Below are 26,548 nucleotides of genomic sequence, written 5' to 3' on the forward strand. Positions count from 1 at the left end.
CAGGTATGGCTAAATCCAGGAAGTGATACAATGTCATCAAGTTATTAGACTCTTATTTTCCCTACATGTTTTATTTTTACACTTTTTTGTATTGACCTTGGTCTTGTCTACTGCCTTTGGGCTTCTTCTGCCATACAACATGACACACTAGCTCCCCAAAGTGGAGAAGGACCGTGGGCCCCTGATGGCGCCTGGCCTTCACCATCCCAGTTAGTGACCTCAGATAGAAAAGCACCCTTTCCTCCCAGCTGTTAAAGTGAGAAGAATCCCAGGAAGGTGCTCTAATGAGTCCAGGGACTATAGTGTTTGGCCAAACAAGTGACCATAGGCAAATTGGTGGGGTCCTATGATGGAAAACCCCACCAGAATCATGACTGGAGTTGGGAAGACAGTTCCCCGAGGAGCTCTTACCAGGAGAAAGGGAAGAAAGGATACTGGATAGACAGAAAGCAATACTGCCCATTACTCTAGGATTGGAAGAAAGAGCTGAGTTAATAATAAATCAAAATGTAAGTCATTCTATATTGGCACATCCTTTCAGTCTTACAGATTCAGAAACTGAGGCTCAGAAGCATTATGTGACCTTGTCATGCTCCCACAATGAATTCTGAGACACCCGAGGCTGGAGTCTGAGTCCCCTGCTGGGGGAGGAGATTGAGGTTACAGTGACCCTCCCAGCCATCTTCTGCCTCGCTCCAGGTCTCTCAGAGAGTGCTAGGAAAAGCCTGGGGCTCAGCAGCTGCGGTGGCAGGATCTGGGGATTCAATGGTGAGGGAAACATACAGGTCGCCCTAATTGTGGAGTTTATATTTCGGTGAGGAAGCTAGTCCTCAGACCAAAAAAAAAAAAAAAAAAAGCACACAAAAAAAGAAGTTACAAATGTTGATACTTTGGGGGCTCTAAAGATGAAGTATGTGGTATAGAGAGAGTGTCCACAGAGAGAGTAAGCGGAGGGGGTGCACACAGCAGGCAGAGAGTGTACACAGATATACAAAGAGTGTGCAGAGACAGCATATACGTACAGGTATACGGAGAGGAGGCAGGGAGTATATACAGGTTTCGTCAGGGGCCAGGGAGAGCTTTCTTGAGGAGGTGACGTGCACAGTGAAATTGCAAGTTTGGAGAGGAGTTAACTAGGTAAGGAGGGCTTGTACAGGAAAAGCATTCCCAGCAAGCGACACAGCATGTGCAAAGGCCCTGAGGCATAGGAGACTAAAAGGATACCCCTGTGCCTCAGGTGGAATGATGGGGAGATGAGACAGGTGGGGCCACTGAAGGAGGCCATGGGGACCACGCAAAGAAATTTGGTCTTTGTCTCAAGGGCAGAAGACAATCATTGAGAAGATTTAAGTGGGATAGCCTGAGGCTTGTGGGCACCTGGGTTAAAGCCTAGAGTAGAGATCATTTGGGGTGCTCATGAGGGAACAGGGATGCCCATGGGAGCATGGGTTCTGTCAGTGAGAAGCCAACAGAAGTCTCACAGGGGAGTTACTCATGCCCAGAACTGCAAGAATTCTGCATGATTGACAATTGGGTGCAGAAGGACCCAGTGGCGGGGTGGGGGTGGGAGGGTCTCCGTTCTGTTCCAGTAGGGTGGGTTAAAGATGAGCTGTTTTATTCACCAGCCTCTTAGGGCTTTTCATCTGAGGGTGTCCACTGGGAATCTCCAGGATGTCTAATTATCAGTGTTTTCCCAACATATTTGACCCTGAGAAAGACCATGGGCAAAGGCACTCCTCAGGGGTGCTTGAGAAGTGAGTGGATCTCCCAGTGGAAAGCCTCTATCCTGGTGCCTGTGGCCAGGCCGGCCCGGGATGAGACTGCACATAGGTTAAGAGGCTGTTACGAGAAACCTGTCAAGATGGGATCTACTGCAGACTTTTCGGAGCGGTCGTGGGTACAGGACGGGGAGGAAGCTCCCACCTTCTCTGGCCTGGTTCTGATACCTTCCTTTCCTTTTCTCTCTGGTTCCTGCCCTGAGCATTCCATGTCCTCAGAATACCCCAGCCTCAAACTCAGCATCCTCACAGGCTGTAAGCATGCGTCCCATCAGACAGGATAGCGTCACCAGGATAAGTCCCATCAATGTGAAGGCCTACCCTTGTGTCCAGGACACAGTGGCCTGCGTGAGGAATGGGGCAAAGCGAGGGGGAGGGAATGCCTCCTTCCTCCGCCCTTTGATTTGTTTAATGATCATGTAACAAACGTCAGGCTCTGGACTAGACGCAGGGGACAGACTCGGCGCCAGCCTTCCTGACGTTGAGCTGGGCTTATATCTGGGTGGCCTTCATTCCTCCTGACGGACCACCTTTGGGGAGGGCCGGAGGGGCCCGGTGTCGGAGGCACATGGTTCGGGATGCAGCTGTGCGCCCCTGGGAATGTCCCATGGGTCCCCCGCACCTGGGGTTCCTTCTCTGTAGAGGAGAAGCAACTCCACCTTCTGCACGGGCTAGGTGAGGGCTCAGGGGGGTGCCACATCCCAGGCACCCGGCATGTTCTCATCTCCTCTCCTCCCCACCAGGATTTGACCAGGCAGCTTCTGAGAGTTCAACTTTTCCTGAACCAAGTTTTCTATACCCTCTCTCTCCTCCAACTCAGCGCCACACGCAAACCTGAGGTACTGGGATGTAGGGAGTCCTCAGAAAACACCCTGCCAGATAAACCTTCAACTCTGAGGAGCTAACCCAGCTTTTTTTTTTAATGCTCAGTTAAACCGGGCACGGGCTCAGGGTTTCGGGTGTGCTCCGAGCATTGAGGGATAGTGCGAGCAGCCCCCCGTGAGTGTGTGACAGAAGAGCCCAGGCTGTGGTCTGGTGCCTGGCTATCCGGAGCCCCCCAGCCCTCCTGAGCCTCAGTTTCCCCTCCGGTGAAGTGGGTGTGATAACTCTTTCCTCCCACGGTGGCCAGAAGGGTTGAGTGAGGTACAGAAGCAATTAGGAACGGGACACAGCTACACCTGAAATGTCCGCCTCCCCGAAGCGTCTTGGCATCTTCTCTTCGAGTACTCTCAGGCCTCTGGGGAGGCTGGCATCCCCCCCGGCTCCTTCCACTGCCACCGCCCGTCTGGCCCCTGGGAGACCCCGGCCATGCCTGTCCCAGCTGTTCGGCTCCAAGTGTCCTGTGGTGAGAGCATCAGGCCTGTTATTCTGGGAAGTCTCTTTCTCAGGCTGGGTCCCTGGGGAGGGGGCTGAGCCCTGTTTGGTGTGGGGAGAAGGCAGGGGCTGGGGACGGGAGGGCGGGGAAGGGCCAGCCTGGGAGAAGTCGGGTGAATGCTGTGTCGGGTTTTTCAAATAACTCCATGTCCACAAAGCTAGAAATGCTGTCTGGCCTTACATATTTTATATGTGTGTGCGTTCCCAGTACATTTCCTTCTAATTTTTAAAACCATACGTAACGTCAGGGACATTTAATCCATATGGTTCTGATTCCTTAACACTTAAATCATCCAAATGTTGTTTTGTAGGATCTATTTGCAAATCTCTTTACATAAGCTTTTAACTCCTTCTTTCTCGAGGGCATCGAGGTAGGGATTCTGGGAGAGGGCTCTCTCCCCTTGGGGATCTTCCCTACCCACCCAAAGTGGTCAGAAGTCTTGAGCGCCTCTGCTCTGGGACACCAGCTGCCCTCAGGGCCGGGGGGGAGCCTGGGGAGAGAGGAAGAAAGACAGACTGGGGTTCATCCCTGACCTCCACCACTTCCTGGCTGTGTGCCCAGCCTCCACTTAACTTCAGCAAAGTCTTGACGCCTCACCTATAGAAAGGGATAAGTGATAAATATCTCAGAGGGGTGTTGGAGGAATCAAGCAAGGGGATGCAGAAAGCCCACAGCCCAGAGAACTTGCCTTCCACAAACAGAACCTTCCTGGTCAGCACAGGGCAGTGCCGAGGTAGGAGGAGGCCACGGTGGGCTGCAGGGTCCTTTTGAGGAATCGTGAGATGACAGCACCAGGTGGAGAAGCCGAGCCCCAAGAAGTGAAAGGGATCCTGCCCATGGGACTGGGAACTGAGGGAAGGATGGAGCAGTGACCTCCATGGCCAGGAGGGTGGGAGGTGAATGGCCTGATGTCAGGCGATGCGTGGCCCAGTGCTCAGGTGGGGGTCTGGGAGGGGGTGGCACCCCCAGCACGTCCTGTGTTTGCTACCTGCCCCGTGTGCCAGGGAAGCAGAGGAGGGCCCCATGGGACCAGACGGGCCGTGGAGGGGAGGGGACAAGGAAGGTGGCTCTCCCAGATTTGAGGGGCCTGGATTTGGCACCAGGAAGCCATCCATACTTATCCATCGGAGCACGTGCTCCAAAGCCCCTCACGGGCTTTCCCACCTGCGGGCACAAGCCCAACTGTTTAGCCCAGAGTTTGGGCCCAACGACCCTGACACACACGTGGAAGGCCCCCGTTCTCCTCCCTCCCTTCGGGCCATTCCCAAACATTCAGCGCTCTTTCAGCCTTTTGTTTCTTCACGTTTCCTGGGCCTCAGTGGCCTTTTCCACTAATAAACACCTACCCAATCTTCAAAGTCCAACTCAACTGGCACCTGCTCTGAGAAGCCTTTCCGGAAGGTCTCGCCAACAGCGGACCCTTCCTGTGCTCTTTGCTAGGCCCGGTCTTCTGGGGCTGTACTTCTCTGCGACGCATCTTCAGGACCTGTGCTGGGAGCTGGGGGTGTGGGGATGGCTAAGAGGCATTCCTAGCCAAGAGGCCCTCCCGTTCTGGTGGAGGCAGACCCACACGGGATCCACCAGCTTTGTGGGAAGGCAAAATGGAAACCAAAGCCGGCACCACCAGGAACCCACGGCTGTTGGAGGTGAGGCAGGAGACCAGTAAGGAGGACGCAGATGTCCTGGGATAGCCCAGCTCTTGGGGACCTCCCTGGGGCAGGGGTCCACGGGCCAGCTCTGTTCTGGATACCGCCGGTGTCTGTACCCCTAGAACAGGATTTGTTTCTCTGGCAAATGCAGACAGAGTGAATCCCAGACACAGCCGAGTCTCTGGGACGGAAGAGCAGATGCCCAGTCTAAAATTAGGCTGCTGACTGCAACTTCATCTAGCTGCGGGAAGTGATCTGCTTCTTACACCTGCCATTGTATAGCAGAGGCAGAGTGGGGCCCCTGCCTCCCTGCAGAGGCAGGCTGAGTGGTGGTGTGACAGCCAGCCAGGGGGGCCCAGCACTACATGGCCTTTCCTGCTCTTTCTCCGGTTCACGCCTACAGATCCCCTGAGAGCCCCCACCCCCGCCTCCACCCAGCCCTCAAGAGCCGGGTCTATCTGACTTTGGCATTGAAGGCTTCCGCTGGAAGGTTAAATAACCTGTCCGGTATCATCCCCACCAGTGAGTGTCCAAGCAGGTCCGGAGTCCAACTACAAATTCAGGCAGCAAGACAATAGGCCCCCCAGGAATGATACAGATGGGAGTTAGGGGGCATCTGGCGGAAGCCGAGGAGGTTAGTAATCCAGGAAAATCTCTTCCTGCCTCTTCTCTGTCTGCTGTCCCCTCCTCCACCCAGGTATCCTCTGACTCTCTCATTGCTGGCCCAAGCTAGGTCCTGCTCTCTGAGGAGAGGGTATGCATCGGAGGCCTGCTGTGGGGGCCAGGCCCACAGCCATCACCTTCATTTATTTCTCCTGAGCTACACTTCTCACAATGGTCTACAAGGCCCCAAGGAACATGCCTGACACATCCTCACCTCAGGGCCTTTGCTCTGGCTGTTGTCTTTGCCTGCGAAGGTCCTCCCCCCGATATCTGTATGACTCAACTCTTCACCGGTTTCAAGCCATTGCTCAAATGCTGCCTTCTCAACAAAGCTTTCTCTAACTACTCCATTTAAATTTGTGACCCGCCTCCCACCCCTGTGTTCTGATCCCCTTACTCTGTTCTTCCTGTGCTTTCTGCAGCATCTTCTGGCTAACGTGTTCTATAATTCACTTAAGTATTCTGTGTCTTGTTCATTGTGTGTCTCTTCCCTCTAGAATGTAAGGTCCATGGGAGTGGAGATTTTTATCCATTTTGTTCACTAATGTACACTCTGAGTCCCCAGAATAGGACCTGGTCTGTAGTAGGTATTCACTGAACATTTGTTAGAGAATGTGTGTACTGGGGCAAGGTAGAGGCCCCCGGACGCAGGGCAGCATCCTTCCTCAGCCCTTCCAGAGGAGGGTCCCTACTGTTAGGACTGGCTCTAGGTCCTCTTTGGGCCTCCATTTGCTCATCTGGTACTGGGGCTGATGGTCCCTATCCTGCCTGTCCCAGAGCCTTGGAAATGACAGGGTAAGGGTGAGATTGTGCCCCATACTCTAAAGGGCTACCCAGATAGGTGTGCAGTATTTATTTGTTCAGTCAGCTTTACTGAGCACCTGTTGGGTGCTGGGGGTCCCCGGAGGGGTAACAGCTAGTGTCCATCTGCAGTGAGGCTCTCTAGCTGAGGGTGGCCAACTCTACATGCCAGGAGATGGGAAATGCCTACTCATTCTGGAGAGTTGTTGCACGAATGGGAACTCCGAGTAAGGAACGTGGGCCCCTCCTGAGGTCCAGGGAATCCGTAGGTTAGCCTTCTGTACGAGGCAGAGTTCTCTAGAGAAAGAGAACCAACGGGATAAAGGGCTGAGAACCACTAGGGCCAATGGTGCAAGTTCCAGGCTAGAAGCCAGCAGGCTTGCCACTCTGAAACAGTTGGTGTTTCAGTCCGAGACCAGAGGCTGGAAAAAAAACAATGTCCCAGCATAGTCAGTTAGGCTGAGGAGTGCCCTCTTACTTTGCCTTTTTGTTCTATTCAGGTCTTTGGTGGATTGGATGAGGCCCACCACTGCTTGACTCAGTCTACAGATTTGAATGTTAATCTCATCCAGAAATACCCTCATAGACACACCCAGAAAAAATTGTGCCCAATAGCTGAGCCTCCTGTGCCCCAGTCATTCTGACAAATGAAATTGACCATCACACCCTCCTCTCCACCCCGAAACTTCTCTTGATCCTCCACCTCCAAACTCAGACCCAGCTACCGAATCCATGTGCCCACATTTTCCTCCCCAGGTCCCTGGCTCTTTCAGCCTGCCATCCTTGGGGACATCACCTCATCTCCCCAGCTCCCCTGACCCAGCCCTCTCTAAGTGGTGTCCACCAGGTGCCCTAGGACATAGTTGGGATTCTCATCCCGTCAAACTGCAGGGGAGGGGGGTTAAGAGGGGCCATTGAAGGAGATCAGCAAGAAGTCTGGGGGAGATGGCCCTCAGAGGGCAGGTTTCCAGGACAGAGGGAGCATGACTGTGTAACGTGCCTGGAGCTCCTGAGGGATCAGTGGGGACTTCATCTGCAATCCCAGGCAGAGTGACAGGTGCTGCTATGTTGTCCAGCAGTGGGAAGTATGGGAGAAGGCCTTGCAGGCGCTCTGGGTGTTGAGCAACCACTAGGTGCCACGCACAGAGCCTCGGCACTCTCCCAACCTTGAGGGGGCATCAGACACAGATACTTGACTGTATTATATGAAATGCTCTGGTGATGTATGCCACGCAAGTGACAGGAACATTGAGAAGGGGGCTTTTAATTCTACTGAGGGGGTGGGTTGGTTGGGAAAAAGTAAGAAGAACACGACATTTGAAGGAGACCTAATAGGATGAGTTCACGAAATAGTCAAGGAGAATTAATAGGGGAACTGAGGGGAAGGATGGGGCAGAGAGGAGATGGAAGGGCATAGGAGAAGGTAGAAGGCACACCATGAGCAAAGGCATGGAACATGAAAATTCATACTGCGTTTAGGAAACCTGGGAGCCATCTGCTCAGGCCAGGCCCGCCCTGCAGGAGGACTTCAAGGCTGAAGGGTGGAGGTTGGAGATCTCACCTCCTACCCTCAGAGGTCAGAAAGCCTGCAATGGAAGTGAGCCTGAACAGGGCTGGAGCAAGACCATTTCCAGATTTCTTTGTTGTTGTTAGATGGAGGCTTTAAAAGGTCCTCTACCCCATCCCACATTCATGTCTCCTCTGGTACGTTCTGTGCTGTTTGTTGTGCTGTTCACTGTTGTAGTTATTTTCCAAGGGTGCGAATCCTGTCTGGAGCCAGCCTGTGAGATGCACAGGCTCCATCGGGCCTCATTGGTCTTGCTTTGGGACCTCTGCCCGACTGCCCACCCACCCCTTGCCCCAGGCCGGCCATAGGGCAGCAGCAATCACTGTTGGGTACAAGTCACAAAAGGGGAGAGGGCTTTCAGGCCATCCCAGAATTCCCCTCTCCCCTTTGCTGCTCCTGAAACTCTTTCTCTTGCCTTACCTGTTACTGTTTGCCTTGTCTTCATGTTTATGGGGTATGATGACATTTTCTCCCCCCGCTTTATGAGCTATTGCCAAAGATGAAGTCTTATGCATCAGAGCATCCCCCAAAGAGCCTGAGTGGAGGTGGGGGGGGGCTTCCTCTACTGAGCATCTACCGCATGCCAGCTTCTTTTCTTGGTGCTTACAATGCGTTTTCTCCTCTAATTTCATCAGTTCTCATTTAATCTTTGCAATCCTTCCCTGAGATATGTTATCCTCCCCATTTTACAGCTGTGGAACCTGAGGCTCGGCAGAGTTCAGTGGCTAGCTAGTGTCAGAGTCGGGACCTGCACCCAAATCGTCCTAATCCAAGCCTGAGAAGTTGACGCACTCCTGCCGCACCTCCCATTGGCAAGTGCAAAGCCATGTGCAGAGTAAATGTTTATTGTTACTGATGATCCTTCAAGTCGGTCCCTTGGCGTGGGGAAAACCTGTTCTCAGCAGCCAGGAGAGTGCGTGGCTTGACTAATCATCTGATTTCCTGGAACCAAAGGCCCCGCCCTCCCCACCTGGGCACCGGGGAGTCCCCACCGCCCCCCTGCCAGAAATGCTGGTGAAAAGGCAGAAGGAGGCAGACACAGGACTCAGGCTAGGCCAAAGAGTCAGTGTGAAGTGTAGGAAAAGAAGCTGCTTTTGTCATTTGGGGCAAACTAGTCAGTGGGCTTGAGGCTGCCTGCCCTCTTAGAGTCGTTTACTGGATACAATGGCCAGAGGGGCTGAAGTCTGTCCTTAGCATGCTGTGGATACCTGTGACATTCTCGCCACTGAGTAAGATGTGGTTGTGCACAGAGTTGCGGGACATAAAAGGGGCAACAGATAGAGGAATGCGATGACTACATATCATGGGGCACATGCCAGACAGTCCCTAGCGAGTGCTGGGGGTTCACTGAGAAGGAAGGAGCCAGTGTCCCCTGGGGGAACAGGGAGGCCTTCGTAAGGGCAGTGGCCTCTGAACGACCTGGAAGCCTGAAGGGGAGCTGGCCAAGCAGATGCAAGTGAGGGCAATAGTACCAGGGACTGCATGTGCCAAATGCACTTGGCAGGTTCAGAAGCCATGAGCGATTCTATATGGTGGGAGCCAAGGGCAGATAAGGATGGTAGGCTTGGACAGGTAAACTGAGGTGTGGTTATAAAAGGCATTAATACACAGGGTAGTTTAGTTGGGCAGGGACCCTCTTGACTTTGTCCTAGAGAGTTCCACATGTGTGAAGAATGGATTGGTGGGAGAGGTGGGCAGGGGACCAGGGAGAAACCTGCCCTAACTGGGAGATGGTGGTGACCTGGCCTGGACAGTAGGCATGGAGAAGGGATTCTGGCTTCAGTCTTGGGGTGCTGAGTGCCCCCACTAGTGAAGGCAAACCGTTTGGGAGGAGCAGGATTCTGGGTCACAGTGTGCGAACAACATAACTATTGCTGTTGTTTATTGAGCACCTACTAGGTGCTGGATACTCCATCAAGGGCTCTACTTCAGTAGCTTTTCAAAGCTTTACGGCTGCCCTTTGAGATGAAGTCAAGATCAGCGACGTCACATACTATGCCCGGGGTCACACAGGAAGCGTCGGACCGCCATCTGAACCTGGGTCTGTGTAGCTTGGAGGCCCCTCTGTTACCCACAGTATCAAGGTCAGGGATGAAGTGAGCACCCCACTGAGTCAGGAAGCTGGAAACACAGCCCCCGGGGTTGGGGAGAGAGGTTGGGGCTGAGTCCTCTGGGACCCCAGGAGGTGATCTTCGTAAACTGTAAGAGACCCAAGTCTCTGTGCCAGGAGAGGGGTGGCTGCCTCTGTGAGAAGTGAGGGCTTAAGTTTCATGTGTACGGATGATCTATGGAGAGAGCACCCACCACACATGCACACGCACGCACACACACTGTGCACACACAAAGAGTAAAATGACGCAAAGCATCCGAGTCCAGAAAATCCTAGCCATAGGGGACCGGGTGGTGGAGAGGGGATGGCTGGTAAGTAAGTACAAGGCCTAAGCATAAATAACCTGGAGGGCCCACAGGGTACGTTGCTCAACCCCACTTGGAAAGCCTTCCCAAAAACACTGTGGCAGGCCCCTGCTCCTTAGGAATGACAATGTGTTCTCAAACAGTGTCTGTAATTTGGTTGTTAGGAGTTGGAAACAAAATTTCACAGAGAGACAGCCTCCTAGATGACAGATTAGATGCCAGCCCTGCCCTCTGCTATAATCTCTTTTAGCCTGTGACGTCTCTACAGTGTGATGTTGGCTTTACGGCAGAACCAAGCCCTGTGTGTGTGTGTGTGTGTGTGTGTGTGTGTGTGTGTGTGTGTGTATGTGTGTGTGTGTGTGTGTGTGTAGCATTTCCATGGAAACAAGCAGTCAGTGATCTAACCTGGGACACCTGGACCACAGCCTCCCTGAACTGTAGCCCCAGACGTAGAATGAATCTTATCTCCCACCTTGTGTGCCCCCCCTCGGCCCTGCCCCCAGCTTGGCAAATAGTCGTGTAGCATTTAGCAAGTTGCATGGGGATGATCTGTCTACCCGCCAGTCTCCGTCCTTGGATGGAGCTCCTAGAACACAGGTTTGTGAGTTGTATGTTCCCATAACAGGGAAGGGGCCTGATTCATGTGTGAGGAATGAAGGAATGTGGGAAGGCCCCCAGGGCCAAGCTCTGGGAATTTCTTAAAACCTGGCCCAGTTATATGCTGGGGATGGGCTGATAGGAAGGAACTGGCACCTGGCACCACCTGCCTTCCAACCTGGGATCCATCCAGCTACGGGCTGGGAAGGGTGCCCCAGGCCCCAGGGTAGGTGTGGTGGCTCACAGAGAGGAGTTGGGCTCCATCGCTAGCCTTGAAGCAGGGCTGCCTGCCCCCATCCTGTGTCCTGAGCCCTGTGGCTGGAGTCCTAAAGCCCTTCCGGCCTCTGGGGAGAATTTGCACCAGAACTGGGGTGGGAGCTGAGTCTCCAGGTGGGGACAGGTAGCTTTGGTTGTGGGAGAAGCTGGATGAAGACTTCCAGGCTGGCATTTCCTGGCCTGGAGGGTGGCCACAGAGGCATGGGGCCTATGGGGCTCGTGGGGTAAAGAGCAGGATCCTTGGAGGTTCGGGGGAGTCCAGTGTGACTGTGAAATCCCTCCTTACATCACACCCTCCTCCCTTCTCCTCCAGCTTGCTAAGGTCAGCTCAGGACTGTGTGTATGGGAACTGGGGTGGGGACAATCCCAGGCTGCCTGGATGGGGCTGCACAGGATGAGTCTGGAGGGGAAGACAAATCTCAAGCCACGGAAAGTTGAAACGAAGGAGCGGTCCAAGGAAAGAGCTCCAGCAGGGGAGCCATTTCAACCATGGCACATCAGCCCAGCTTCCCGAGCAGCCAATCCAGGCTAGCTGAGAAGCCCCCCTTGTCCCCCAGCTCCCAGCCTGGACCCCTGGAGCCTCAGCCACAGCTCTTTGTCGGATCATTCTGCCCCTCCTTGTATTTTTGTCTTTCAGTTTGCCCCCAAGATCATTCATTCACTTAACAAACATTTATTTGTAAACTTGTCAGTCCTGGGGGGAGAGAAGAACCAAGATGGAAGTTCCTCGTAGCTCCCCAGCTGGAGAGAGGGGAGATCTCTCCCAGCTGACTGCAGTGGGGGGAGATGGGTGCGTCTCTAAGGGCAGGAAGCACTGAGCTGCCTGTGGCAGCACAGGAAGGGACTGAGTCCACCGGAAGGTTCTAGTGGGGCAGGGTCACTCCTCAGAGCCGGGGGAGGACACTCACCATGGTGCAGGAGCAAGGCTGTCGTCGGGGCCTTTGCACAAATGACAAAAAGTCCCTCCTCAGGGCATAGGAGTTATGACAAGACATCCACTTTCTCCTGCCTGGAGTCGTTCCCACCAGAAATGGTAAGCAGGGCAGTGGGGGCAGGGCAGGAGTGGAGTGACGGGCAGGGACTTGACCCCGGGGGCACCCTGTCCCTGTTGCCCTAATCAAGGGAAGGACCTGTGTCAAGAGCAGGGGTGTGAAGGGCCACAGGAGGAGTGGAGACCGCATTTCAGACAGAAGTAAAGTCTGCACAGACCCCAAGGAGTGAAAACTGGTGCAGGGTTAGGGAGCAGGGGGCACTGGGCAAAAGTCATGGATGGCTGGGCTGTGGGGCCTTACATGCCAGGTCAGGGAGTGTGGTCCTTCCCTCTGGGAAGAGGGCATGACCCAATTACAGCTGAGATCGGGCTCTGGGAGCTGATGGAAGACGGGGACACGGGTGGTGGCGAACAACAGATCAGCTGGGAGGCTTGGCGAAGGGCCAGCAGGTGTGCAATTGTGCATGAGAGTGCGCAGGCCCCGGTGGCCTGCAGCTATCCCACCTCCCTTTGCGCCCTCTAGGCCCTGGGGCTATGGCTTCCTCCCTGCCCCCCAAGTCCCCCACCCCCACTGGCACCTAGGAGTGTGGGGCCCCTTTGGAAGTTGGGGCTCCCTCCATTAAAGCTGGTGATCTGGAAGGGGGTTGCTTGTTCTGACCTGGCTTTGGAGGGAGGGTGGAGCCTCTGCTGGAAGCTGTTGTATGGAGAAGGCACAGAAATCCCCAGGGCCACTATGTCCCTTGGACCCAGGTGGCCTCTGGTCAGAAGGAACCCACTCCCTTTGATAGACAGGGCCTTGAACTTGAGGGCATCCCTTTGGAGCCAGATGAAACCTGGGGCCTTCTTGGAGGCCCTCCCTTGTCAATGTAATGGTCAGTCACCTTGTGGGTCCTTGAGCTTTCCTGACCTGGAGGATGCCTCCCTCAGTTGGCACCCTGGGCACTGAGGTTGTCCCGCTGTAGTCCTGACTTTGGCCCCCGTCCCTGTAACCTCCTGAGGCTGTTCCGGGCCAGCAGAAGCTAGGCTAGAGTCAGCCAAACCCAGGGTCAGCGCTGGTTGCTCAGACTGGAAACTGGGCAAATCACCTGACTTGTCTGAGCCTCGGGGTGCAAGAATCTGTAAAATACAGATTCCGGTGAGGTCTCCAGGCCCCCTGCCATTCTGCTCCCCTGGGAAGCCGGCCGGTGGGGGCCTGAGTGGGGGCTGGCCCAAGTGTGCTGGGGCCTGGCCAAAGCCTGGATCAGTGTGATTCAGGTCCCAAGTCCAGCAGCAGCTTCTGGTAAAGTCAGGCCGTTGGGAAGCCCCGGGGTGTCCCCCCACCCCCACCCCAGGTTGGAGCCCAGGGAGGCCGCCCCCCCTCCCGCCAGGCCCGCCCCGCCCAGCGCTCAGTAGGGCGTCTTCCCGCCTTCGGAGGCACGGGCTTCTCGGAGCGGGGCTGGCACCGGGGAGCGAGGCAGGGAGCGCGCACCCTGGGGACGACGATGGACGCCCGCCGGGCCGGGTGCGGCCGAGGCGGGGCGCCAAGAGGCAGGGCCCCGGGCGGCGGCGACCGGGGCTTCCCTGACTGCCCTCCCCGGAGGGCCCGGGAGGAAATGACAGCGCGGGAGCCGGGGCGGGCGCGGAGGGAGGGGCGGCGCCCGGAGTGACACGGCCTGTCACCGAGGCGGCCGCCACGCAGACCCTCCCGCGGCCGCCGTGAGCCGGGGATTCCCCAGGCGCAGACCCTCCGCGGCCGCCGCCCGCCCGCCGCGCCCGGGCCCAGGGGACCCCGGCCGCGGGGGGTGGGGGGCGGGATCCCAGAGCGGCTGGCAGCGGGGCCCGGGCACGCCGAGGCCGAGCGGGCCGGAGAGGCGCCCCGGGCGGGCGCCGGGGTCTCCCGGGCTGGGCGACAGGAAACTCTGGGGAGTGAATGGAAAGAAGTGGGTGGTCCGGCCCCTGCGACTTCCCCTGACATCACTGCCCAAATAAGGAGCTTCCAAGCGGCCGCGGGGCGGCCCAGAGCCGCGCCCGCCGCCGGCGCCCGCCCGCCAGCCCGCCCCGCGCCCACCCCGCGCCGCGTGGGCCGCCTGCGAGCGCCCGGGGCACCGCCGGGCGGAGCCGAGCCGGGCGGAGCCGAGCGAGCGGGCGCTGCCGAGCCGCGCGGAGGCCGGGCGCGCAGCCCAGCGCAGCCCAGTGCAGCCCGGCGCAGCCCAGCCCGGAGCAGCGGAGCCGCGGCCGCCCGGCAGGTAAGCAGCGAGCGCCCCGCGCGCCGCGCCGCGCCGCGGCCTGGCAGCCCCGGGGCCCCCGCACCGCCGAGCGGCGAGCAGCCCCGGGCCGGCGGGCAGCGGACGGACTGGCGGGCGCCGCGCCGGTGGGAGAGGGCTGGGCGCGGGCGCGTGTGCCGGAGCGCGCCGGTGCCAACTCCCGGGACCTCTGGGACTCCTGCGAGGCCTGGGGTTGCCTGGTGCACGCGCTCTCCGCCTGTGTTTCCCAGACGCTACTTCTGTCACCGCCCTGGGTGACACAGGCGTTCCCGCTTTCACACTTCTCTCGCACACTCGCGCCTGGCACAGTCCCGCTCGCCGCTGGCAGGCGCAGCCCCCGGTGCCCTGGGCAGACCCTCACCCCGCCACGCCTCTCCGGCCTGGCGCTCCCTTTCCCGGCGGGCCCATGCACACCGGTGGGGACTGCTGAAGGGCTTTGGCAGCCCTGGCCGCCCTTCCCCCTGGAGGCGGTGGCAGCTTCAGACTGTCACTGCCGACCAGCCTGGTGTTCCTCGGGCTTACTGGGAGTGAGTGAAACAACGTAGCTCTGGCTCTTCCCGCCCCCCTTGCAGAATGGCACCTGGCACAGGGGGTACAACCTCGGAGGAGGGAGGGGGGCTGTCTCTGGCATGGTCGGAGGGTGTGGTGACTGGCAGGGAGCTACTCCCAGCCTCCCCGCCTGGGTGTTTCCAGAGCGGCTCCTACTCCATAGGCATTTCTCCGGGTACCCTCCCCTGCCCTCTCCTCAACCAATGCAGCGTGCCAGGAGTGGTGGCGGCTGCAGAACAGGTGCAGGTGGTGTCGGCCGCTGCATCTTGCAGGGGGCTCTGCTCAGTGGCTACAATTGCTTATCTATAAAATAGATAATGTATTCATTGATGGTTTGATCAAGGACACAGCGGAAACTGATAACGTCAAGTTAGGAGCCCATCACTTAGTGGCTCTGGGCAGAGTCTATAATTTCTTTCAGCTGCATTTTATCATCTGTAAAATGGGGCTGAGGGTCAGCAGATGAGTGTTGTCAGGGAGAATTGAGATCATTTAAGTGAAAAAAAAAAAAAAAGCCCTATGCATGTGCCGCTTACTGTGGCTTGGATGATTCTGGGCTGGTATCTGCCACGGCTCTGCTCTGTGATTTAGGGCAATTGAGTGTCATTTCTGTTCAGTCATCTGCAAGAAAGGGGGCACTAATAAGTGTCCTGTGTGCCTGCTAGCAGAGGCCCCAAAGCGTGTTCTGTGGAACATTAGTTCTGAAAGCCGTGCCATGAGTAAAGGTTTCCCTGTTCTAGTAAGTCTGGCAAATCCTGCAAGGTCTTTATCATCCTGCTGGCCAGTTACAATCCATACTGGCAAATTAAAGGTTCTGAGAAGTACTGCAATAAAAGAACCTGTTTAACATTGTCAAGCCCAGAATTTTCCCAGTGGACCCTATAGCCCTTTTCAAGTTACACGTGCTTGCGCTCCTAGGAAACAGTGCTTCTGAGGCTACCAGCAGTGATGATGTGGTGGTGTGGATTTGCAACCAAACTTTGGGAGCGAAGTTCTAATTACCTTCTTGAATGAAGAGTAGGCAGAAGCTCAGAGTTGTTCAGTGGCTTCTCTGAGGTCACACAACTAAACAGCAGCCCAAGATAGTGGTAAAACAGGAACCAGACTCCTCATCCAGTGCTCTCACCCCATTCAGTTATATCCAGAAGTTGATCATTCTCTTCTGGAACCAGTTTTGTTGTTTTGTATGGACACTCTGCAGAATATATTTGACTAACACGAAGATTGAAATGATTTATTGTTGAATGAATCAAAAGATGATTGGGTAGCTACTGTGGGTCATTTGTTTTGGGGACGTTAGCATGTAAAGATGTAGAACCTCTGGTGAAGAGTAATGGAAGCAGAGTCATCACACACACACGCATACACACACACACACACGTGCGCCTTGACTCCTACACACTCACCCATCAATTTCTAAGCACAAGTCCCTCTCTCCCTGCGCACACACATGCTCACACACTCGATCCTGTGTACTCATTCACACATAGATCCCACACCTACACACACCCTCCTACATATGCACACTCTCACTCACCTGCTTCTATACACACACACCCCCACTCCTATACACACTGTCACACACATCCATCCTGTTGTGCTCCAGGCTACAGCCAGGAGGCACCCGTAGCAGTGGGCATGTCCCCTTATCCCCACCTCCCCAGAGCTGGTGGGGGTGCCGGCACCAGCTCCCCCAGATGAGTACTAAGCATAGAGGAAGCCCTTGCAGGGCCCATCTGATGTTTGCATTTCCCCAGCGTGGTTCCATTTCTCCCATCTTCTGCCATACTGATCCCCCCACCTTTTTTTTTTTTTTTTTTTGGTCAGATATCATTTGCTCACACATGATGTGACCGACAGTTCTGGCTTCTGTGTTGTTTGTTTTAATCAACTGTCACAGCTCTGTTAGGGCAAAGACTTTGTGTCACTTGTTTGATTGGAATCCCCAGCTCCTAGCAGAACGCCTGGCACCGAGGAGGGGTTCAGTGCGCATTTATTGAATGAGTGAGTGAGTGAGCAAGCAAGGGACTGCAGGCTGCTGGTGGGGGGGTACTGTGACCCAGGCCAACATCCAGGGGGGACTTGCTGAACATATGTCCTAAGTGCCTGCTGGGTCCCAGGCCCCTTTCTAGGGCTGACGGCACCGAAAACCATTTAATCCTCTATTCGTGGAGGCTGTATTCCAGTGGGGAGAGAGAGAATGACTAGTAATGGACAGGATAAGGCTAAATAGTGATACACACCATGGAAGTGTGACTTGTTAGGGAGGAACGGGTGAAGCTAAAGTTGGGGTCCAGGGAGTCCTCTCGTGAGGAGTTGGCATTTATCCCGAGATCTGAATGATGAAACAGTGACAGCCATGCCAAGTTTTGGGGAAGGAGTACCCCGAGCAGAAGAACATCAGGTACAAAGGCCCTACATCATGAAGGACCTGGGCTCAGGGCCCGTGGAGAAGCCACACTGGCCGCTCCCTGCTGCGTCCCTTACCAGCGCCCCTTGGAGGGGGCAGTGGCTGGTGCCTGATCTTCGCAGTTCAATCACTAAAGCCAAACTTGGTGTGGCCTGGGCTTTGGGGGCGGGGTGGCCCCTGTGGTCTCGGAGGGCTGCCCTCCCCTCTTGTCCACCCGCACCCCTCTAAAGGAGGAAAAGGTTGGACTCCTAAGGCCCCTTCCAGCTCCACTGTAATAAAATCTGATGCTGTTTGCAGGAGGTTCACAACATTTCAGGTGGTCCATCTGGAGGGATCGTGAATTAGTTGCGCTACTTCCATTATTAATAACCATGATGTCATACATCTGTGCAGTTCCTGATCGGCTGCAGAGCACTCTCTCCTATTATCCCTTTCGCTCTCTGGGCTAATCTGCCAAGGGGGGAGGGCCTGCAAAGGGGGGTATGGTGGAGGGGAGAGAGCTCAGTCCCTGCCACACGGCCCCTGCAGGTTCATCCAAGCCACTGATCCAGCCCCTGGATCCCTGCTTCCTCAGCTGCAAAAACACGATACGGGAGAACCTGCCCCCTGAGGCCCTTGGGGGTGTGAAGAGAGACCCAGCGTGTCCAGGACCTGACACACAGTCGTAGGCACTTGGTACCTGTTGGCTCCCATTTGACAGATGAGGAACTCAGAGCTAAGAGAGACTGTGGCTTTTTTGGTCTGCTTCTGTATCTTCACTCTTCCCAGGCTGGGGCTGATGGGTGCGTAATAAGCTTTGGAGAACTATTTTGTTGAATGCAGTTGCCCAAGGTTGCACGGCTAGTAAAGGGCAGACCTAGGACTCAAACTTAGGACTTTGGGTTCCAAAGTCCTTTTCATAAACACCACACTGTTTGGGAATGGTCATCATGGTGAATAAAGACACACCTTTACACCCCATTTGTGGATGATCAGAATTATTGTCGCTCTCTTGAGAATCCTAGAATTGTAAGGTCTCAGCTTCTGAGGTATTCTTTGTAAACTGTGAAATTCTTTGGATTTCATAAGAAACATTTTGGAACCCTCTGGAAGAGGGCATAGATGTGAGAAGTGCCCCCCTGAGGACTGAGAGCATGGTTCTTTCCCAAGGGCATCCTTTGCTGTCGCCCGAGGGTTTTTAACGGAAGAGTTCCAAATCCCACCGCAAATGATTCAAAGCCTCTCGGGATGGCATGTGGGCATGTGGGAAAAGCGCCCTGGTGCTAGAAGGTCAGCCTGGGGATGAGAAGCCCAGCCGGCTGGGTGCCCGGAAAGTCTGGCGGGCCCTGCCTCTAGTCTCCATGCGGCCTTAACTGTGGCTCTGAGCCCCTCGTCCCAGGCCCACACCAGCTGCATGGTGGGAGCATGAGCTATGGAGACCCGCAGGCCCGAGTCTGCATCTCCTCCTTTCTGGCGTGTTCCTGGGCCAAGTCCCTTTACCGCTCCTAAACCTCAGCTTCCTCGTCTGTGATAAGAGAACACTAATACTGCCCTACACAGCGGCTGTGTGGGGTGTAGGAAACTACCTCTGTCAGGCATCTTCTGAGATGTCTGTGCCTGGCAGGTAGTAGGTGAACAGCAAAGAGTAGTTTCAGTGGTTAATATGAAACATGCATGCTATTAATAAAAACGACAGTACTGGGGCGCCTGGGTGGCTCAGTCGTTAGGCGTCTGCCTTCGGCTCAGGTCATGATCCCAGGGTCCTGGGATCGAGCCCCGCATCGGGCTCCCTGCTCTGCGGGAGGCCTGCTTCTCCCTCCCCCCCTCCCCCTGCTTGTGTTCCCTCTCTCGCTGGTCTCTCTCTGTCAAATAAATAAATAAAATCTTAAAAAAAAAAAAAAAAACGACAGTACTTGTGAGTTGGCTACTAAAAGGTTCAATAAAAATGGATCAATTTGCTCCAAACAGCAGACCTTTGAAAAAAGGGTATACTCCAGGTCATCAACACCAGTCCTTGGGCTAAAGAGTCACCAGCTCAGCCGTGTTCCTGCTTCTCTTCATCCCATAGCCCCAGCTCTGGTGGAGAGCTGAGGGCCGAGTGGGGAACAGGGCCAGTGGTGCTTGCCATGCCTCTGACAGATCCATTGGCTGGGAGAGGGGGTGTGAGGCTTGGAGGTCAGTGTTGATGTTCAGGCTTGGGCTCCCCCACATCAGCCTGCTCTCCCATCCCTGAGGCCAGTGTCCAGGGCAGCTGGGGGGAAACCCCTGGCTTGTGAGAAATGCAGGAGCTGTGCTTCTAACCTACTCTATCATTCATTCGTTTGTTCACCTGCAGTGGACTGTGTCCTTCCGTGCGCTTGGCTCTGGGCTAAGCACTAGGAGAGAGGCTGCTTCCTCGAGAAGCTCTGAGTCTGGCCGATCCAACCACTCACAGCCACGTGGCCACAGACAAGTGGCATTTCCTCTCCAGATATCAGTTTCCTCATCTCTGGAATGGGATCATTCTGGCTCCTTTTCCAGAGGAACTTTTTGTTGTTTTAAGGAGCTATTTCTGGAGCGCTCGGTGTTGGGGTCTCTACGAGCATGGTCGGGCGGAGAACAAGGGCTTCGGAACCAGAAGGAACCCCACTCTGCTACTGGCTCTGCTGCATACTTGCTGTGTGATTTGCTGCATTTTTAAACTTCTCTGTTTCCTTTTCCTCCGTGTGTCATGTGGTTATGACAGCTTTGTTGCAGGGTACTATGTTAGGTAAGATGATGATAGGGTATCTGGCTCTCAACAAATGCGACCCCCATTTCCTTTCTGTGTGGCTCTGGGCTCTACTGTCCCGTGTGTGGCTGCTTTTGGTTGAGTCCCCTCCCCGCATTGCTGCCCAAACTCCTCAGGTACCCAGAAATGGGCACAGGTGGGCAGACAGCCAGATTGGAAATCGAGGAAACCAGCACATGCCCCTTGGGTGAAAGTGGGCATGGGAAAGTGGGTTCAGCCCAAGAGGAATCATGGTCAGGGTGTGGAGCCGGGAGTCCTGGGTTCTGTCTGGGACCTGCCGCTAGGTCGCTGTGTGTCATTTGCCAGTTCCCTCCCCTCTCTGGACCTCAGTGTCCTCCCCAAGGCCAGTCTGCAGGATCCCCTGGCTTTCTTCCTGTTCTGAGAAACCTGCAGGCCTTTGATATACAAGTGCCGAGTGGCCACAGTAACAGAGTAGGTTGGCTGGGTGTGGGGATTTCACCAACTTTTTCCAGCCTGGGCTTTGCTGGAATTGACTGTGCCGAGAGGCTGGCAGACAGACTCTGGACGAGGAGGAGACTGTGGTTTCCAACTGAGAGTGCTAGCTGCTCATGGGACAGGAGGCAGGTGAAGGGACATTAATGGCATGAAATTAAATTAAAAGAAAGGCATTACATTTTTTTTTTTTCTTAAAGAAGGCCCAGAAGCCTCAAAGCCATCTGCTTCCCAAGTAGCTTTTCTCTTATTTGAATTAAACAGTATGTTTGGATGGGAAGAGTTTGTCTTCAGGTTATTGGGATGGATGCGAGAGATGGCAGAGCAAAAGTGAGCATCCAGTTATTCATTTACCCAAGATCTGTTGAACACTTACCAAGCATCAGGCACTGTTCTAGACCCAGAGGAACAGCAGTGCCCAAAGCAGACAGCAGTGGGTGCTCTCCTGGAGCTTATAAACCAGCAGAGGGAGGCATACAGTGAACAAAGGAGCACATAAATGTGTAATATGTCAAATGGGGTGAGTGCTGTGGAGGAAAATAAAGTAGGGGAAGAAGATAGAGAAATCCGGGGGAGGGACTCAGGGGGCTCTCGTTTGTAGGATGGTCAGGGAAGTTACCACCGATAAGGTGACACTTAAGCAAAGCCACACAGGAAATGTAGAACTGAATAGAGGAATTTAAGAAGGATTTTTCTTGTCCATGGTGTACATGGGGGTCTACAGAAAGATCCTATTTGAAGCTGAAGTGGTCAGCTCAGCCAGGCAGCTCAGGCTCTGAGCTATGCTGCTTTAGATATAGGATACTGAATCTAATTCCTGATTGTTGTTATAGCAACGCTAATAATAATAACAGTGAGCTGGATAGGGCTCTAAGTGAATTGGGCTTTAGGCCTTCATTGCCTGTCCGCATAGACCATTCATCCTAACCAGGTGGAAGGAATCACCTCCACGTTGCAGATGTAGTCTCTGAAAACTCCGTATGTGGAGTGACAAGCCCAGGACCATATTCCAAGTGAGGAGTGGAGTGGACACCCAAACCCAGACTCCACTGCCCATCAGACGCCGTGGGTCTCCTCACAGGGCAGCTTGGCACCCAGCATACTACCTTGCATGCAGTAGGGGATGCTATTTCTTGAAAACAAAATCAGTCTAGAGACTAAGAAGCTATGATGGCTAAATGCAAGGTAGGATCCTGGATTGGATCCTGGAACAGAAAATGGACAGTGGTGGAAAAACTGGCGACATCCGGCTGAAGCTTGGAGTTTAAGTTAATAGTGAAGTGCCAATATCGGTTTCTAAGCTTTGAATGATGGACCTTGGTTATGGAAGGTGTTAACATTAAAGAAAATGGGGTGAAGGGTATATGGGAACTCTCTTCTATCTTTACAACTTTTCTGTCACTATGAGATTATTCTGAAGCGAAAAGTTTATATAAAAATAAATTAATAAATCCACATATATTCCAACTAGCTGGCCTCCTCAAGGTTCCTGAGGAAAAGGCGTAAAAGGTCATGAAGTCATTGAGTCCCTGCTCTTAGTAGTACCCCAGGTGTGCTACCTAGAATTGCCTGGGTGAGAAGAAGCAAAAGTATAAACCAAGGTGTGGCATCACGTTGGAGGAGGAATGTTCTCTTGGAGGCATCTCCCCTGGAGACTGCCCCCAAATGAGTTTCTAGTATATTGTATGACCTATATTTTAGGCCATAGCAAGTATGCCCTTTACATGTGATGAAAGTTCACCGGCTCATTTTTGCTTGATGCTCTAGCAGACAGATGGAAACCTAGTTTTATCTGTAGAGCTGTACCACGTGACTGTAGGAATCATAGTGAGTAATGGCTGGGAAGGAGTGGTGCCAGGTAGTGAGAACAGAATCCGAGAGCTGGAAGGGCCTATTAATGCGAATCTGGTTTTCTTTTAGGGTAGAAAACATTCATGGCTAGGGAAGGGTGTCTCTTGGATTGAAGGAAAGAGCCTGGGGTCAAGGGATTCTGAGGTTTGGTCCCTTCTCTCTGGGATTCCCCATTTACAAAACAAGGTGAGTCTCTGGGGGCCCTCGGGCTGAGAACCTCTGAGCCCAGAGCAGGTGATTGGTCCAGGCTCACCGCACAACTGCAGAGCGACATAAGTTTGCCTGCCTTGGTCTCCTAGGGGTTTCCAGGAGGCTCCTGTCACTCCACACATTGCCTTGGCATGTGGGCATTTGGTGTTGCCCTGAAATACAGGAGGAGCCAAAGATGCTGAGATAGACAGGAAGCCATCATCATGAGTCTGTTAGAAAGCATTTAACGTTTACGAGAGTAGGAGGGCCCTCCAAGATGGGCTCTTTATTTCACTAGGCTCTGATCTTGTGAAATAAAGAAGTCCAGCACTTCCCAAGGTGTGTTCCAGAGAACACAGGTGCAGAGGGATGGGAAGATGTGCTACCGGAAGGAAATAGAAGTTCTACAGCCAAGTACCTTAAGGGCCATATACTGCAGGACTTCTGGGTCTCTGACAGGCAAGATGTGCATTGGAAGTCTCCGAAAAAGTGTGTGTGGGAGAACATGTGTGCGCATGTGTAGAGGTAGGTATTATGTGCAGTCTTCCAAGCTTGACTGATCAGAGAACTCCTATATCTCATACAGATGTACATGTAAGACATAGGATATACACATAGGAATATATGCATCAGGAATGTGTGTCTATCAGAAGAGTGGCTGGACGAGAATTCCATACGAAAACATGTGGGGGGAAACACTAAAGTTATCTGAGGTCAAAGCTGAAAAAAACAACATGAATGCTAAATTGTGCCTCTAAAACTTGGTTCTGCATATTAGTTTCAGCATGTCAGTTTCACACATTTTTCCGATTTTGTTAATTTCTTTTTTCTCAGAAGCAAAGTGGCAAATGGCATGCAAATGATCCTTCCTCCTCCCCTCTGTGCTGTGTTCATGGGAGACAGAAGTAATGTCATTGACACAAGGGTAGCCGAGCCCATGTGACAGCTCAGTGGTGGGTCTCTAACCCAGAAACCCACTTGTGACATTGGTGTTTGGGGAGCTAAGAAAGAACCACATTAAAAAATGCCACTAAAGGCTAAAATCTGGTCTTTGTCAAGTATGGCTTTTTGCATGTGCGATCTGCACTTCCATATACACAGGTGTGTTTTTCACACCAAAAGGAGAGCATTGTTATTGGTCTCTGTGCCCGTCAGTGGGCGTGCCCGAGTAGGTGAGGACACCCTTTGATTTGATGACGATTTTGAGTGAGGCTAATCCTCACAGCACTCGTGGGTCCCAGCCTTTCCCTGTTCCACGTTGCCCCCAGGGGAGGGTCTTATAAAGGGCCTGCCTGCCTTGTCAAGCCTTTACAGCTGCCCCCACCCAAACCCTGCTCCTCCTCCTCCAGGCTCATCTCTGAGCATGGCCACGTCCCCTCTAACATGCAGGGTCCAATTCTGTTTTGTGATCGCCTCTGTCAGAAACTGAACTTCAGTTTCCTAACCTGGTATTATGAGAACAATATGCTCTGAAAGGCTCCACAGATAAAGCAAAGGAGAAATCACAGAAAGAGGAATAATTTCAGCGGGGAGGGATTCTTTCTCTATGGCTTAGCTGGAGGGAGGGGGGAAGCTTTGCAAACATCTCATTCGAGGATGACATGGTTGGTTCAGCTCATCCTTCAGACTCTGGCTTGTCCTGCATCTGAAATGTGTGACCCTAGACATCATATGGAGTCTTCAAGCCTCTCTGTCTTTGACTGTAAATGTGGGCTGATGTCACCACCTCCATCTTAGGGTTTTGATTCAATGCTGTGAGCTTATGGGGAGCCTAGAACAGGTCCCGACACACAGAAATCTACCTGTTCGTTGTCATCACTCTATGAGAACGCCATCCGCTGAAAAAATGGGCAAGTTTTTAAAAGTGTGCAAAAGATACAAACAGGTAGTTCACAGAATGGCCCATAGACATAGGACTAATGCTCTAGCTACCAAAACCCAAAAGATTATAAATTGGAATGCTTACAGATGGCAACAATGTGAAAACAAATAGAGATCTAGTACTGGTGAGGGTCAAAGGGAACTTGTGGGTCTAAACTGGTATCAATGAAAATGATAAATGGCCACGCCTACTTCAATCCAGCAATTCCCCAGCCTTAGGGAAATGCATGCTCACAAAGATGTGTTCCTACGAGGGTGTGCCCTTCAGCGTTTCTTTGCAGTAGGGAGAAGCTGGAAATGGCCTCAACGTCCAGCAGTGGCGATGCTTACAAAGATTATGGTGCTTTTGTACCGTGGAATACTTTGTGGCCATTTAAAAAGAAAGAAGTGAATCTAGAAGCCCCGACCCGGGGAGACATTGCCAACATATTCTTAACTGGAAAAAGGTTTCTGTGTGCTATGTTTAATGCAATCCCATTTTTATACAGAGAAAGTTAAACAATTCTGTATGTGTCTGCACACTGAGATCTGTTTCTGTGCTCATGGAAACAGAGTGGGAACATACCAGGGAACTGTGAGTGGTAGTTTCCTCTGGGGAGTAGAATTTGGGGGGGGTGAAGGGGGCGCTTGTCCACATTGCACATTAAATACTCCTGTGTTTTAAAAAAAAAATTGTTAAACAAAGAAAACAAAAAAGGAAGCCCGAAAAAAACCCAAAGAGCAGAGACTAATGTCTGAGAGGTGATGCTTGACAAACGTGTCACGCAGTGCCTGAGCTTAGTAAGTACCCTTCTCCTTTCAGGCCTAGACTCCGTGCCCGCCCACCCCCCCACCCCGTGCCCCTCCTCTGTCCATCCCTGTGTTTTCCCCAGACTGCAAGCTTATAAACATGTAGTGATTCCAGCCCTGGCGATACACCGAGTGCCTGCCCTCAAGGAGACCCCAGTCTGGGGAGCCCCCCCCGTCTCCTTTTCTGACAGTTCCCCGGGGCCTCTCTTCTTGGTCCCCATTCCTCCTGTCCGCCAGCAGGTGCCTCTCCTCACCTTGCAGTGTGGGGCTCTGTCACCAGCACATTCTGAGGGGTGAATCTTATCATTTGGGTCAGGTCTGCTCACCGGCTTGGTTTTCTTCTGTTTCCGTTGGCGGCTAGGCTTTCCCACCCCCGGGGCATGTGGGCTTTCCTGGGTCCCTTCCCCCACTGGCTTCCACCTGGCCCTAATGAATTCCATCATGTCTGCTTAAAATCACTTTACTTCCAATTTGCTAATTTAATTCTAGTCTTACAGAATTTTGGCAACCCTGCCAAATTGGGTGCCAGATGCAGATTTAATGAGCATATTTTCAGTTCTTTCTTTCCTGTCTGCATGAAGATGCTGAAGAGAACAGGGTTTGGAACTGGTCCCCAGGGGGCTCCCTGGAATATCCCTCCCTGGGTTTGACCCTGCGCCACTGGGCACTGACCCTCCCACCAGGTGTCTCCCCGTCGGACAGGAAGAGCTCGTGTTCTGCTCCTCGGGGAAGGGAGTTCTTGCATCATCCTCCCCGTCCTAGAGTCCCCAACCCAATTCCTATCATTTGGACTTCACAGGAAATGTATTTGGAGAAAATTGCTTATTTCCTCTGGCCCATGTCTTCCAGCAGCCATGTGCAGCTCAACAGATGTTCAAGGATTCGTCTATTCTGTTGAACAAACACACATTGAGTGCTTTCTAGAGGGATTTCTCAGTGTGGTCTCTTGACTACCTGCAATAGCATTATGGCGGGGGACGAGGGGCTTGGGAAAATGCAAGATCCCTGGGCCCTGCCCCTCGCCTATAGAGTCAGACAGTGTACTGGGTGGAGGCTAGGATTCCACCACCCAGGGGACGCTTGCGCCTCCAGCATTCCCCTGCGTTACTTCATTTCAGATTCATACCAATCCCTGGCGGAGACATTTTTATCTCCAAGAGTAAGGCTCAAAGAAGTCCAGTGGGTGGCTCAAGGCACGTAGTGGTGAGTATCAAAGCTGGGACGTCGCTGGAAGCTTTGGATTCTAAGTATAGGGCTCTTTCCCTCTCCCAGTCACAGCGGCTCAGGACCCATGGTCATGCACCGCTCAGGACCGACTCGCA

The 26,548-nt window shown here is 53.6% G+C and overlaps 1 protein-coding gene across 13 annotated transcripts in view; it reads left to right on the plus strand.

Annotated features, from left to right (window-relative positions):
• The window catches only part of HIVEP3 (HIVEP zinc finger 3), a 448,346-nt gene that overhangs the window by 314,658 nt on the left and 107,140 nt on the right, over nt 1–26,548 (plus strand). Inside the window, exon 1 of one of the 13 annotated variants that reach the window (XM_078073307.1) lies at nt 26,342–26,429. The exons of the other annotated variants lie outside the window; for them this stretch is intronic. The gene's annotated coding sequence lies outside the window, so the exon portion shown is untranslated. Of the gene's footprint in view, nt 1–26,341; nt 26,430–26,548 lie in introns of those variants that run through there. 13 annotated transcript variants of the gene reach the window in all.

This window comes from Halichoerus grypus, chromosome 5 (genome assembly GCF_964656455.1).
Source record: "Halichoerus grypus chromosome 5, mHalGry1.hap1.1, whole genome shotgun sequence".
In the NCBI taxonomy this organism is placed as follows: domain Eukaryota; kingdom Metazoa; phylum Chordata; class Mammalia; order Carnivora; family Phocidae; genus Halichoerus; species Halichoerus grypus.